We start from the raw sequence: 16,247 nt of genomic DNA, 5'->3' as shown, positions 1-16,247 counted from the left end.
AGAAAGGTAGGCTTTGGGTAGAGTACTCCCGAGGCTGACCTTGCCATCAGCAGAGAGAGAAAAGTGTCATCCTGAGATCCTTTATCCCTCAGTAATGTCAAGCACATGTGGTATAAATTGATGGCTAGAGTTGCCACTCGTGCACTGTCAAACCTAGAATGGAAAATTATTTTGGTTGGAAAAATGGACCTTTCCGTGTCTAAAATTAGTGAGTCCTGTCCACTCAAACCCAGGTGTCATGCCATTCCATGGGGGTATGACAGTTGCACAAAACACTCGGGACACAAAGGTCTTCCTATTCCTGAAGCTGTTCTCTCACACATGGAACTGGTATAATTGTGGGAAGTTTAGGGTGTTTCTAAGTGTACAAGAACAAGTGTAATAAATTTGGCACTGCCATGCTGAATGTACCTTAATGTAAGTTAAGCAATTTTATTCTTGTTCTTCCTTAGCAATGTAAGTGTTGTCTCATGCAGTTAAATAGTCAAGCTAATTTTCAGGCTTCCTAATAAATAATATTTTTCATCTAACAGAAATATCTATGAATAAGGAAAAAAAAAAAAAAGCAGGAAAATAAGAGAATGGTGAGAATGGTAAATGTTACTCTTTTTTTTTTTTTTTTCCTTATTTTTTCCTCCCATTTGATTCTTTGGAGCTCAGCTGGTGTATAAAAGGAGTTAATGATGATAATGAGCTTACATTTACTGTGCCTTTCTTCCTGAAGAGTCCCAAAGGGCATTACAAACAGATATGATAAATTCACTGCTTGTTCTTAAAGGATACTGAGGAATATTGCTTCTGGCTTTTATATGGAAGGAGCAGACAGCAGTTAGCAGACATATTGCCCTTCTGCATACTCCTGGAAGAAATATGGATCCTGAAGAAGAAGGTTAAGCAGTGTTTGGTTTACGTCACTGATCCTTTAATGGTGAGATAAGAATTGAGTCCTGCATAGGTTTTCCAGTGTCAGCATTCTATCTGCTTTATTGCAGAAAATTGATTTCTAAATACAAAAAAGGCCTCATAAATTCTTGTTCTCTGCTTACTATTTTGTCACATTTCTCTTACTTCATTAAGTATTTGAATTGTTACAAAGAACAGCACATGCAAAAAAAGATTTGGGTTTTGTAGCCTGTAGCCATATAACCCTGCCTGAAATGGAGGAGGATCTTGTATTTATGTAGAAGTGATGGAAGTGTTCTTCTGGGCTTTTGTCTTGTTAAAACATTTACATAAAAGGGAGTCACGGGAATGATATTCCCTAGAGGTTTCTTATCTCATTGAGGCATAGTTTTGTGTAGAGTTAGGATTGACATACTGTCTCTGCACCTTACCATAATTACTTAATTCTGCCAGTCTAGAAAGGTCCTCTTTTGATGGCTTTAAGAAGAATTACTTTGCTGTTATGATAATCCCCTGCTTACTATTGCTGCCCTGTAAGACACTGAAAGTAAGCATATGAAGGTTTGGCTTTCCCAGTTTCTTTGATCTCAAATATTTAATTAAAAATTTGCTGCAACCTGCATAGTTTCTGGTTTGTTTGCTTGCATTTTTGTTTGTTTGTTTTGCATTTGTCCTGTGTCTTTCAAATCAATTAGTTATTTCTTATGATAAGATATTCCTTTAGGATAAAGCTCCTGCTCTGTCATATTGTGGTGCTGCCTCCAGTTCAGTCAGGCTTTCATGACTCGTAGTGTGCTCTTCTTCTGAAGCAGTTATACATGTTTTGACAATCTTTCTACCAATTCATGCATCAGCCTAGAAATAGTCTCATGAACCACAAGGAGACAATTGCATTTATAACATTAAAAAAAAACAACAACAACATTTTTTTCTTTGCTAAGTGAGGGAAATAAAACTAAAATTTGGAGATGTTTTTGCAGCCAAAAGCTATAATAAGAAATCTGATAAACATGTTTCTACATAAAAAAAAAAAAAAAAAAAAAAGGAATTTGACAGGTTTCCAAGCATTCATTCTTCTTTGTTGGTGTTCTACAACATTTCAGCTATGATAAAGAAATAAATATGCCTTCAATGCTTGCAGTGTGGGTTTTGTTTGTTTGTTTGTTTGTTTGTTTGTTTGACACTTCCAGTTCTCATTAACAAAATGAGTTATACTCCTTGCCTGAATATGTTACTGAGCTGCAGTAAGAAGGGATTAGTGTTGATCTTTCTAGCCCTCCTCAGGATTCATATTCAACAGTTCATCAATGAAGAAGGCAAAGAGCAAATTACCAAAAATAGTTTGTGTTCTTTCATTTTAAACTACAATATGCTCAGATGCCTTATACTAAACTCTTCGTGATTTAGGCAAATGTAGTGTAAATAACTTTTTTCCTTGCTTTTGATAAATTGATCTGATGACACTGTCCTCTTACATCTCACTGGGTTTTGATTTTGTATCACTTTGTCAGAAACATCAGTATTCAGAGATAAGTTATTTCTCTGATTCAGTATCATTGGGACTTTTTTTTTTCAGACAGACCAAAATCCCCTAATCAATGAAAGGTTTTTGTTGTTGAACTCAGTTGCTTATATGGCCAAACCAGACTCAGTGACAGTGAATAAATGTTGAAAACTTTGAAGTTGAAATACAAAAAGGAACTCAAATTTAATGATAATATTGGGTATTTCTTGTAATGACTAGTGTGATTCTTTATTTATTGAGGTCCTTTAGGAAAATTTATGATGACTCTTGGGTATAGATTGCTATTCATTTCTAGTTCCACATTTTAAATTATAATACTCTTCCTTTTAACCTCTCTCTTCCTCCGAAGTTTGAATTTTGTTTTAAAAGTTAAGCATCAGATGCTCATATCACATAGGCCAAATAGATTTACTTTTAAGGTTATTCTTGTTTTAAGACATGATTACCAGCAACTTTTCTGTTATTGTTAGCAATTGTTAGCAATAAAAAGACAAGTGATCTATATGGAAAACTAAAGTGTGATCGGTACTTGAATTACTGCTTTTCGGTTCTATTTTATTCAAACAACAGAACGACATACAGAATATCTAACAACATTCATTGTTGGAGACAGATGAAGTCAATACTTTTTTAAAGGTGAATTACTTGGAGAATAGGTTATATTTATATAATCTGAAGTCAGGGGAAAAGAATATCTATTAGTGGTGAATATCCTTGATAGACCATGAGGGTGAAACCATGAGTCGTGTCCATCCGCATCTAATCATTCTGTTTCAGGCTTTCATGTTTAGTGTCATCTCTTTTACCTGTGATCATCTTCACAAGTTTCTGTGCATTCAAACAGATAAAAGATCAGTAATCTACAGTACTAGAGGTGAGATGTGAAGACTTTTTTTTTCTTTGCCTAGCTATGAAATTCAAATTCTTTTCAGAAAAAAAACTCCTTTTTTAGAGTTTATTCAAGATTTCTGTTCTGCAATTGACAAAAGATGTAGAGAGGCGATAGAAGTCATATGAGTACAGGCTGAACCCTTATGGATTTTTTTATTATTTTTTTAAAATAGTAGCTGGTGTCAGCTTTCAATGTAGCTGATTTTCTACAATATCCACCATACTGAAATTCTTTTGATTATGGTATTCTAGAAAATTCATGGAAGTTTTTGCTTGTTTTGCTAGTTGCTTTATATAAAATGATTTTTCCTATTCTTTCCAGTCTTTTTGCTTTCCTTATGCAGAAAAATGGCCATGGTCCTCCTCACTTTCTTGGTCTCCAAGTCTGAATATTTCAAATCCTTTGGATTGGAATCATAAGTCCTCAAAACCACAACCTGGTATTCATGTTTTCAAGTCACTCTGCCCTTGTGATACAGATCAGGAACATCACTCTGGTTAGTCGCTATTTGCATTGGTTTATTATTTAATATAAATATGAAGTTCAAAGGAAATTAAAAGTCATGAACTTTATGAACTTCTAAGCTGTGCTACATAAATTAAAAAAAAAAAAAGAGATGTGAAGCCTTAATAAATGTTTCAGAGCTGGTCTGGGAAATCCAATGGAAGAATGAAAGCTCCACCATTTCCAGTCAAGCCTGAAACTTCAAGGAAGGAGTACTTCATAGGCCCAAAAGGTTTTGGAAGCACTGCTGCCCTTGGGATGGCCCAGATGACCCAGCATTTCTTCTACCACCACGTGCATTCCAGCCCAAATGGTGGTAGTAGTGGTTATCTTTTTCATTACCTATGTGTAGTAAAGAAGAGATGACACATTATTATCAAGCATGTGAAATCATTTTCCTCATTTTTTTTCTTGTCTTCAGTGCATTTCACAGAGACCATTCTTCTGATGGCTCCCAATGTAGCAGTGATTGCATTAGCTAATTAGCAAGAGAGTGAGAAGAGAGAGAGAAAGAATGGGTAAGGAATTGTACAGTGTGAATGCAGGTTGGAGTAAGAGAAAAGGAGGCATGATAGGCAGTGTGCGTGTGGCAGTTGGTGGTGGGGTCAAGGAGTATGTATGTCTCAGGGTGGCAGAGGGGCAGAGGCAGTTGAATTACATCAATGTGTTGGCTTTGAACAGCCAGTACAGCTATACAAAGAAATGAAGAAAGTGAGGGGAAGGAGTACAGGAGTCAAAAAGGCTCAGGAAAGAAAAAATAAAATCATCATCATCAGTGAGGAAGAAGTAATTCTCTGGAGAGAATATGAAGAAAAGAAAGGCAGTTTAAGGAATAAAATGGAGCAGAAGGGCCTTCAGAGGTGTAGAAGCAACCTCAACACTGGAGAGCATGGAGGAGACAATGTTGTTATCTTCCAGTGCTGTGGTCTTCTCTCCCTCCCTTGAGGCCCTTGAGCTTTTTCTCAAGTTTGAAATGCTAAGATATATTTGATTATAAACATTTAAAACATTATATTTGCTCCATGTATCAAGGGTTTTCTTCCTTCCTGTTGCACATAAGGCTACTAAATATGTAGCCCAAGCATACATTAGGTTTTGTGTCTAACAAAGTGCACTCCAAACCCTCATATGTATGTTGCCTTTCTTTCCTAAAGGTGAGTTTAGGTCGTTGTTTTGCCTATACAAGATATTTGGTTTTCTGTTGTGGGCTGTCCTTTCACTAATGCAGCAGCTTAGTAGCTTGATGCTGTCTTTTTTATTTATTTATTTTATTTATTTATTTTTATTTTTTTAACAAACTGAAGACCTCAGTTTGTTACTTTCTGCCTGTGATTTTTTGATTTTTTTTTTTTGGGGGGGGGCAGTTTAGAGTTGCTCCAACTGTAGTTTCATCTGCACAAATCATTTACACATTATTTATCTTTTCTTCCAGCTTTTTAATGAAGTTATTAGAACAAGAAACAACTTTATACCTTGCAGGAGACCCACTGCCTACCTCCCCACAATTTAGTGCAATCTACCACCCTTTCTCATCAGCCTGTGTTTGTGATCCTTCAACCTGTTTTCAATTTACATGACAGTGCTTATGTCCAAAGCAATTTGAATTCATTTTGGGAGATTTAGTGAGACACTGTATTAAATCCTTTATTAAAATCATGCTGTGTATCTTTCATCCAGGATTTCTGCAGTTCTATCAAAAAAGCAATCACGTTTCCTTGGCACGACATGTTCCTTATGAACCCATGCTGCTTATTGCTTATTGTTCCATTATCCTTTGAATGTTTAGTGAAGTGTTTTTTTTTTGTTTTGTTTTGTTTTCTTTATTTTCTTTTTCCCCTCAGCACTTGTTCTGTTCTTTCGCATAACAGAATATACTTGAAATTAGACTCCTTGTTTAATAAACCACTCTTTCCTTTATTGATGTTTGAGGCTATACTTGCTATGCTATTTAACTTTTTAGAAATAATTTTCAAGGGCTTAGTATTTTCAGTGTGTACTCAGGGGCACCTTTAACCTAGGCTATTTGGCAAGATGTTACTGTTTTCCTTACTTCTGTGCTACTTCTAGCATTTTTTTTTTATTACTGATTTTCTATCAAAACTTATGCTTTCAGTAAGGACAAATAATAAGTACATGTATCTGGGAATTGTGAGTTTTGTTTGCCTCTCTCCTACCAAATCAGCCCTACTTTCAGACTATGTTTGCATTTATTTTATAAGTCTAAAAAAATGTGTAAGAATGTATTTACTTTCCATCACCAAAAACATTTGACTTTGAATGATGAAAAATATTCCCAATGAATGATTCTTTGGGAATGACTCTTTGGGGATATTTATAGATCTGCGTTCAACATGAGATTTTATGCTTTGCTCATATGAATTCTCTTCTCCAGTTCTTCTTTTCCTGAATACCAGCCTACTCTGTATATTTTGTTTACTTTCTTCTTTATAAGTAAATACTCTGCCTTGGGGAGAAGAGTTATTTAAAACTCTGTGATAGATTTCATACACATTCTCCCTTTTGTGTCACTTTTGTTCAAATTACACACAGATCCAAAGTGTGTTAAAGTCAGAGAGATTATTCTTAAACACTGCAATGAATTTGCAGGCCCTTAGTTGTCAAATCTTTTTTTTTTTTTTTTTTTAGTTTGGTGTCCTCTTTTCTATTCTTTTCATTTCTCTCTCTCTCTTTTTTTTTTTTTTTTTTTTCTTCCTTACTCTTCTGCTTTTATATCCCATTGTAAATTGATATCTTCTGAAGGTTTACAATTACTACTACGTATCTACTAAGTGCATCTCAGCAGCTGGAATGTTATTTTTAGTGAATTTTCATGTTTTTCCCTTATGAGGGACTATTACCTCTTTCAGATGTAGCTTGATTTTCTGTATTTGCATAATTTTCTGTTTTTGTTTTACAGGCTGAAATTCTTGCCTTTTATAGCATTGTTCCAATTTCCCAGTATCTGTTAATGAGGACATAGTACAAAGCTACTTGTAATGTCAGAAGGTCATTGAGGAGAAGAGGCTGTCAGGGACGCCAGCTCTTCTGTCACTGGTCTCATGAATCACAGATGTCCTGGACCACACAAGGCTTCTGAGAGCATTGGTAAATGCTGCTTGTGCTCATGTTATATTAAGCTGTGCTTTTTTCTACCTAAATAACATCAGCACTATTTCTGCTTAGGTGGAAACCTCAGCCTGCTGCACGGGCTAAAATATTCTTCCCTTAAAATTGTCAGTGAATACCCTACTTTAAGGACACACCATCTCTGTCAAATGAAGTATAATCAGAAGGCACCTGTTACCCATGCCCATTAGTAGATTGCAGGATGCTTTTTTACAAGACAGGATATCTTCACATAGAGAGTGCTGTCATTCTCCATACCAGAAATATCTTCACTTGAGTGAATGACCAGTAAAATGGGCCAAATTTTTAACTGTAGCTGTTCTATGCTAATTAAGCCAAAGACACAGGGATGGAGTAAAAGCAATGTACCTTTTAACTGCTTTGATTCTAGAGCTTTTAAATTCTGCTTTTTGATTCAGGGATACTCACACAAGCGTGCTGTGTACTGGTATCTGCAGCCCGCTTTCCTCCTCGGGGGTGTCACACAGCCATCCTAAATAGTGTTTGGCAATCAGCAATTTTCTTAAATCAAGAAAGTCTCACTTGTCTTGTTTTATCTGCTTTTTAATATGTACTTCATGGCATAAAGGGACCAGGAAAACAAGGACAAAGATCTGGTTTGGTGGCTATAAAGAGCATTAGAAATGCATTATTGACCTCCCAAATAACTTAATTCCATTGGAGCATGAAGAACAGAGGAAGCTATAGGTCTTCCAGAAGGAACATATATTACTGGCTGGAAGAAATGTTTAAAATTGCCTTAAACATTATAAGTCAAAAGCCATCAAATAATCTAGAATCCCTTTTATATGTGTACATATATATATAACTATGATTCAAAAAGCTAGTAGCATTTATATTTATTTCTAGTTTTACTTGCAGGGTGTAAATTAAGAATTACTTTAGTTTAATTTATGAAACTAATGTTATCTGTTGATATGCTCATTTTTTGCTCTTAGCAGCCACTGTCAAACTGTATTTAATTTGGGTGCTGGCAAAAAAAAAAAAAAAAAAAAAAAAAAAAGGGCAAAGGAGAACTAGCTTGCTGCAGAGTCAAACACATATGCATATGCATACATGCATCATATGTCTTCAGCCTGGTTGGCTTTTACTTTACTGTGAGTGAAGATTTCTGTCTTGTCCCCTCTGACATTACAAAAGTAATGGACATCAGGGGTGGTTTATGTGAAGAACTTTAAAGATATATTTAATGAATATTTTAGACTGGCAAGGGCTGTGCATTTGTGTTTGAGGATTCTGATGTTTTGGTTTTTTTTTTTGAGCTTCATAGGTTAGCTCAAGCATTGCTTAACCCACTTGAGCATTGCTTAACCCACTTGAACATTGCTTAAAACAAGGGGTTGTTCTTTCTTAACCACTGGCAGGGAAGGCTTTAGCTGGAGCCAGGAAGCAGAGCACAACCCAAAATGCCAGCTTGTTAGCAGGAGGATCTTGCCTTCATTGAAGGCTTTGTATTAATGACTTCAGACAGACAGATGTGAGACTCTTAGGCATGTTTGGGGGAGAGGGGTTCTCTTTGGAGGGCCCTGGAGTGTTCTTGGTGGCAAGAAGAGTTTTATTCCCTGAAAAATGCAAAGCAGCAACGGAGCAGCTGTGAAGGGAGGCTGGCAAAATGGAAGGAAGAATATAAATATTGCAGATGTCTGTGTGGGGACGTAATGCACAGCAGCTACTCTGAGTCCATCCAAAAACGCAGTGCTTTCTTTATGTTCACTGTATAAATTTTGAGCTAAAACGGGTTTCCAACATCTGCATACAGTAACGTTACAATGTATGGTTGTTAATGACAGTGATCTGAGTTTCCCACAAGCCATCACTCCAGGAGAATGGACATCTTTGGGGTAGAAAATTTTATAAAACACCAGATCTGTCACAGCAAATCCATCAAGATTATTTCCTGCACACTAGCTTTCCTGCTATGCTATCAAAAATAAATAATATAAAGTAAAATCTAAACATCTTCATCAAGCACTTATAAATTAGGGGATACCCTCCGGGGCACAAGTCACAGTATGTGCATTTCATAATAAAATATTTACATATTCTGGGACAGCTGTATAGTAGAAGACAGTATGATATTAAACAGCATTTGGAATGCAATTGTGCACATAGAAGAGCAAATATAAATGTTACAGAGTATTTCATAGTGTGGTTATAAAAATATTATGGGAATATAAAAATGCATAACACTAACATCCTGAAATCTAGTTATAGATTTTCTCTTTTACAGATTGCGTAGTCCAATTTAATATTCATTTTATTTGTATAATAATATATGTTGTAAATACATGTATGTACACATACTGTTCTACACAAACACATGTTAAACCATACATTTACTAAAGTATATTTATCACACTTTTTATTTTGTGTTGTATATTACTATTAAAACCAAGTAAGTAGTCATATTTTCCCTCTAAATTTATAACTCCAGAAATGGATAAATGGGAACAGATGTGATGTAGAAGGAATTTTATTCTGGAAAACTGTCATAACAGTATTAAGCTCTCCAGCTGACTTCATATTCAATGGTAGAAACTTTGAACAGTGGGTGGTGTATGAGCACAGAGGCACACCAGTTTAGAGCTCAGCAAGTAGTTCTTAAATATAGCCAAAGTAAAGCCTGGTGGAAGATTTAGAAATAATAAGCAGCAGCTGATGAAAAAAATAAATAAATAAAATGCTGGCTGGACATAATGTGTCACAATAGCCCATCACATTGAGATAATGTACAGCTGCAATGACGTCAACTGCCCTATGAAGAGTCCTGTGATAGGGTCTTAGAATAATGAAACTGAATAAAAATAATAAAATAGGCTCTGTTAGCATATGCAGCATGGTGATAGGCTAGGATTTTTTAGTATCCTTTCAAGGTAGATGTCCTCTGCCAAGAGCATGGGTCTGCTCACATTTTGGGGATGTATAACTGCTGATTCATTCAGTTAGCAGTATCTTTCAAAATTTCCCATAGAGCAATCCCTGCATCTACAAGGCCAGAAAAAATACATCCTGCTTCATCAGCATAATGATGATTTTCCATCCTGTGTATAATAATAATCTCACTAAGAGATTTCGTATTTTAAGCATGAGAAATAGCAAAGAAAGAGAGCCTTGAAAGGTGCCACATTTTAAATTCTCTTACCCTGACACATAATTACCCAGAAAAGCCAGTTATCCACCCCTTTTTTTTTTTAGACAGCTAGAAAAGGATGATCTTGTGGGTAAGGCCTTGGGAGATACAAGCTCAGTAACTAGTTCTGACAAAACATTTTAGTGTGCCCTTGAGCAAATGCTTCAACTGGCCACTCTTCAGTACCCCTTACTGACAGATCACTGTTTCTGGTCTTCTAATTGGCTTGATATTTCTAGGCTCTTTGGGTTGTTAGTTGGCTTCATCAAAACACCTATAAAGTGTCAAACACTTGATGTTCCAATGTTATTTGGGCCTTTGTGCATTACTAAACTGCACATAACAAACAGTGAGGCCACTGGAGAACAGCTTTGGAAATACCAGCAATTTCCTCTGGTTACTAAAATGAAATATTATTAGTTAGAAATATTATTTATTTTTAAAGTTCCAGCCAAATCAAAGCAATATTAAATTTTTTCTGGGGACAACACAGGTAATGTCATCTGAAAATAATGTTGCCTTTAACTTTCACTAGAGTTTTTCATGTTTCTAGAAATTGGCCAGTTGGGATTCAGCTTCAGGCTGATTTTTAGGCTGTTTTCTTAGAAAATTTATAGGTAGAGTAAGTAAACAATCTATTGTTTTGATCATTATGAACTGCTGACACCTGTTTCCTTTGGAAGCTTTCAAGCAGAAGCTTGAAACACACTGAAGAAAGGCAGGAAAAGAGGAGGTCCCTTTCTATTTTTCCCCCAAGATGCTATTCCACTCAAGCTGTGTTTTATCTCTGTAAGATGCCTGGTAAACATCTTGTTTTCACTGCAGATGCTCCAGCACTCCGAACAAGCCATGAATGTGCTGGCACCGGTATTTGTGCATTGAACCTGAGTGAACACCATCAGAAAAGTTGGGAGTGCAGGACTTTTGAAGATAACTAACCTAGAAGTGGGGGAACTGAGTGGAAGGGGACAGGAATAAGGATAAAGTTGAGAACATGACAACTCATGAGTCTGGAAAAGGGGGACATGGGGTGGAAGAATGGGATCTGACACAGAAAAGAGGGGGTGTAGAAAAATGGAGGAAGACTGGGAAGAGACTGAGCAGAGGCTCCTAGGGTCTGGAGCAGAGCTCAGAAATCCTGAATCTCAGCAGCTTTTTGCTGTCCAAAATGTTGCCCTCAAACACCCTTTTAACTGGAAAGCGTTATGGACAATAATGGCTTTCTGCTACTACTTCAAAGCCAGAGAACTGTGCCAGGAGCACTATTATCTCCAGTCAAGGGTCTGTCAGGGGAATTCACCTTCCCCTCTCTGAGCATTTTAGTCTCAGAAATATTGTGGATAGTATTCAGAGAATGTATAAGTCACATGCTTAGAAAATATCTGAATGAAGGCTACTTGCTCACTCTTAACCACCTACAGCTTGTGAATTATTGAGCTGCTTAATGTATTTACAGAGCACAGAGTAAAACTAACCTGGTTTATTTTGCCAGCAGCCTTCTGCATTTCTTAAACTCTTGAAGCTATAGACTTGATAAGATTATTTATTTCCAAATTGAGTGCACAACTACATGTAAGACCTAACTACCTAAATGACGACTATCCATCCATGGGTTTACCCAGCCATACATTCCAACAGCCCATTTTCTTATGGTATGTCATTTCTGGAGCTCTGAAGAGGCATCCTGACCTTTCTAAGAGATGTCCCACTTTGGATATGGGGCCAATTTATAGCACTCACATAGTATTGCTATTTGTGAGATTTCTGATCAGGAATTGCTGGGATCATAAGTTTTCAGACTTGCTTAAATCAAAACCTGTTCAACTGATTTTTCTTCAGCTTTCCAGACTCTCTGTGAGACAGAGTGTGCACAACAGAAGCCCCAAGGGAGCTTAGAGAGAGTTCTGAGCAATACAGGTGACAAGCTTAAACAAAAGCCACCTGTCGCAGTTAACAAGAAAAATCATTACAACATACAGGGTATGGTGCAGCTCAAATGCAAAGTGAAGTGGAGAGGTGCACACACCTATGCTGAATGGCAATATGTTCAGGAGGAAGGTATGTTGCTGTAATTCATCACTTGCCACTCACAGACAGGGAAATCATCAGATGACGGCAAAGAAGTGGGGCCTAGTTGTCACTTCTCAGTCCCCAACCACACATTAGAAGGCAGATGGGACACCAGGAATAGAGAAGTAAAAATAGAAAGAAAATAATAATAATAATAAAATAATAATAATAATAAAAAAGAAGATCTGCTACAGTCCTATGCAAAACTTATACCAAGCTACAAGGGACAAAGAGGCACTTCTAAGCCTTAACCCATCCTTGTACCTATGTGGCGACTCTGTATCCTCTATCTTCAGTCAGCTCTATGAATTACACAAGAAAGTTCCAATAATTTATGTTAGAAAGGTTCACACAAAACATGCTGCATTTAGAAATACTTCAGCCAGAAATATCATTTGTAGCCCTGCACAAACACAGTATTCCAGATGCGAGTGTCCTCTTATTTTGCATTATATATCATAGCATCATAGGATGGTTTAGGCTGGGAAGGACCTTAAAGATCACTTCATTCCAACCCCCTGCACTGGAACCATCAATGTGTCCATGGTGAAAGCCTGGTCCAGGTTTCTACTGCACATCAGGGATGAGAGGATCAGGAAGAGTTCTTGTCCTGAGACTTTTTGGGCTGCTAACATCTGCTGAAAGCAGCAACTCCCCTGCCCCCAGGAAGAGCTGGCTGCTGTCTCAGAACACCAACTAACCCTGAAGGGCCACAGCAATGCTGAGGGTCCACTCTCATTAGAGCCATGCGTGTACTGCAAAGGAAGCCTGGGCTCTTCTCTCTTGCTGGCGTAAGGGCCTTGAGGCACTGCAGGCTCCTCCTGGCAGGGCTGCATTTGGAGTCCTCCCCTTGTGCACATAGACATGCACCCAGACACAGACACACACTGTCTTGGGCAACCTGTCTGTGATGTACCCTGTTGGGAAATTACACTGTATGTCTGCTGGTAGCAACAGCAAAAAATATCCATCATCAAATTTAGGGCAGGACTGTGAAGGCTTGATTAGTGGCTTCCCCCGAAGGACTGGCAGCTCTCTAACCCCGTGCCTGCTGCATACAGCAAATACACACCAAAGTGGCTTGTGAGCCATTGAAATGTGAGATCTTGCTCCTTCTAAGCAAAATGCCCTTCCATCTTTTCAATATACATTGCTAAAGATTTTTTTCTTCTGTCTCTCTGATTGGTATTCACAGGGAGAAAGAGGGGGGAGTGTCAGCATGAAGGAGAAACAGCAGGACCTTGGCAGCAGTGAGAGCTGGTTAAAAATCTGAGTGCTAACATCTCCTGCAGCCCCTCCATGGGGTGATTTGTCGGATAAAATACTGGGGGGCCTGCTGTTATTTTAGACACTAGCCTGTAAAATGAGTGGCCACCTTATCAATCTAATTCATTATTGTGTCTGAGCACCTCTTTTTGATATATTTCCATCCACATGTTCTAGAATGCCTTTTATATCAGACTGACATAGACTAATAGCTTGGTAGATTATCCGAGCAAGCAGACAACAACTGAGAAAATTATTGGTGCCTATTAATGTGAGAATGCTCACTATTATAGTAATTGTATATTCACAAAGGAGCCAGGGGGCAAATGCACTGTACCTTCACTTCACAAAGAGTTTCAGCTGACGATATTACTGATTAAATTTGAATTCATACTTTTCAAAATACTTGTGCTTGACAGCAAATTTCTAAAAATATATTTGGTGATGCATCTTGGTACCAACTGTTTGTGGTCTGCAGTAATTTGTTATCCTGCAGAGTCACTGTCAAGTTGGATGACCCAGCTCAGTGTGGCAGGACTTTGAGGAATGGTAATGTAATTTCATTAACATGTGCTCTAGTGTTTTATTTTTAAGGACAATGTGTGTGACTACACACAAATACACACACACACACACACACACACACACACACACACAAATATGAATGCTGCATTGCCCCTGTAGAAATATGTCAATCATATTTCTGCAACTGGAACATTTTGTGTCACTCATGGGTGCTGGTACATAGCTCTGTATAATTGAGACACCAAGTTCCTAGTTTTTCTTGCTGCTTTCCCCTGCGGTATATAATCACAAGAAGGAGTGCCCTTTTTATCTTGTTACTGGGGTATTTCTGTTTCTGATATCTTATCATATAGATAGTAAGAGTAGAAAAAAAGTCTTGTCCTAAGTTGCCATGTTGGGATACCAGTGTAGCATCTTCTTCTCTAGAGCTGGAGAAAGACCTTCAGAAAACCGCTAATTCATTCTCCAGCAATGAGGTGAGATAAATATTTGTTGTGTCCACTAGACACTTGTGTAGCTCATTTCTAAAATTCTTCAGCAAAGATCCCCAGCCTGTGTGGGAGCAACCTCAGACAACACAGGATTTTTGTTTTATATTAGTAAGTAAAAGGAACCTGTGCTGGATGGCTTGAAGATAAAGACCAAGTAAGGAGAGCAGTCCTGAGGCAAGATAATGTGCCTGCCGAAAATTCTTTCTACTTTAAGTGCATTTTTTTCTGAGGCTACAATAAGTTGGAAGGAGATGTGGTCACTCTCTTAGCAAGCAACCAAGGATGTTCAAAGGCTGTTGCAAGATGCTCCCACTTGCTGATCATTCTGCTAAATTTTCTACCTCATATGATTAGGTATGGCTGAAAAAAATAAGTAAAATAAAAGTCTGACGTAAAATGACTATTAAAAAGGGAAAGGAGGGCAACACATTCTTCTCTTTTCCTGGGATCACTGCAGTTAATTCACAGAGTTTTATAAATCCCTCAACAGCTTAGTCAGAAGAAGAGTGAAATTTTTTAGCCATTTCTGCTGAGATGTACTTTAAAAAGAGAAATGATGTTTCATGAGATACTTTGGCAGGTCTAAAAAAAATACTCACCTCATTGTGAGATTGATGAAGTTGGAGTACCATTAGGAATAACCATCTCTGAATAGCATCTAAGGATGTTACTGTTATTATATTGAACACTCAGCAGTCCTGCTGTAGCAGCATAAAAATTAAACTGATGAGCTGCAACTTAAGTATTTAACAATAATATATCTAGTGAACTATTCAAATATGTTGCAGTTTAGCAGTTCACAGCTGTAACTAACAGAGAATGCAACAATAAGTATGAGAGAGATTAGTAAGAAGCATGCAGTGTGAATGCTGGGGAGGGCATAATAGACGGCAGAAGAACTGAAGCAGCAAAGATAGATAATTACTGAAGAAACAAGAGATTGTAGTAGCTCTGAAGCTGACAGGTAGTAAAGCATTAAATGTCTGATCCAAAACCATTGAACTTGATGATACTGTATCCATAGCAGCCAATTTTCCTGTTATATTCTAACAGCTAAAGTGCTTGCCCAGAAAGATGACTGTCCTCAGTCCAGTGCATCTTTTTTCTTCCTCCTTGTAGTCAGGAATGTAGGAGTTACAGGCACAAAACAAAGGAAGAAAAGAGCAGCTCCAGAACTGAGAGCTTAGATGGTCAGCTTTTCCTTAACTGGTTAGGGCCAAGTACTTTCCACTAGGAAATAACAACCCTCATACTGTTCCCTCCAGAGTCTCTCAGACATCTATGCCTTATCCTAGGGCAAGGACTCACCTGGGAAGCAAACAGGCACAGACACCTTCTGTGCTCCCCAGGGAATTTTTTCACACTGTGTTGCCCAATCACTAAGAAATAATCCTGAGCAGCCTGTGCTGTAGAGGCCTGCTGGGAACTGAGCAGCACTTGAGCAGCTTGCTGCCCATCCATCCTTTAGCAGGATGAAGTGCCTTTTGAGCATAATTTGCAATAGGAATCTTTATGTGGGTGGAAAAGGAAAATTATTTGTGACAGAGCATATGAGATGCTTTAGAAGCTGCACCCCAGAATGTGGAGCTGCAATTCTGGCTTGAGGGCTCTGTTCAAAGATTAAGGTATTTGGTTTTGACTTGAGCTCAGTCCAGTACCTTTTCACTCTAAATGAAAGGAGCCAGAAAACAAACAAACAAGCAAACAACAACAACAACAACAGAACACCAGAAATAAGAAAAGCATCTGACTGATCAGATACTTGATCTGACACTTGTTGTTGATACTATTTTT

The sequence above is a fragment of the Anas platyrhynchos genome, chromosome 1, assembly GCF_047663525.1.
Source record: "Anas platyrhynchos isolate ZD024472 breed Pekin duck chromosome 1, IASCAAS_PekinDuck_T2T, whole genome shotgun sequence".
In the NCBI taxonomy this organism is placed as follows: domain Eukaryota; kingdom Metazoa; phylum Chordata; class Aves; order Anseriformes; family Anatidae; genus Anas; species Anas platyrhynchos.
The sequence above is the reverse complement of the archived record's forward strand: the minus strand, read 5'-3'. Positions refer to the sequence as shown.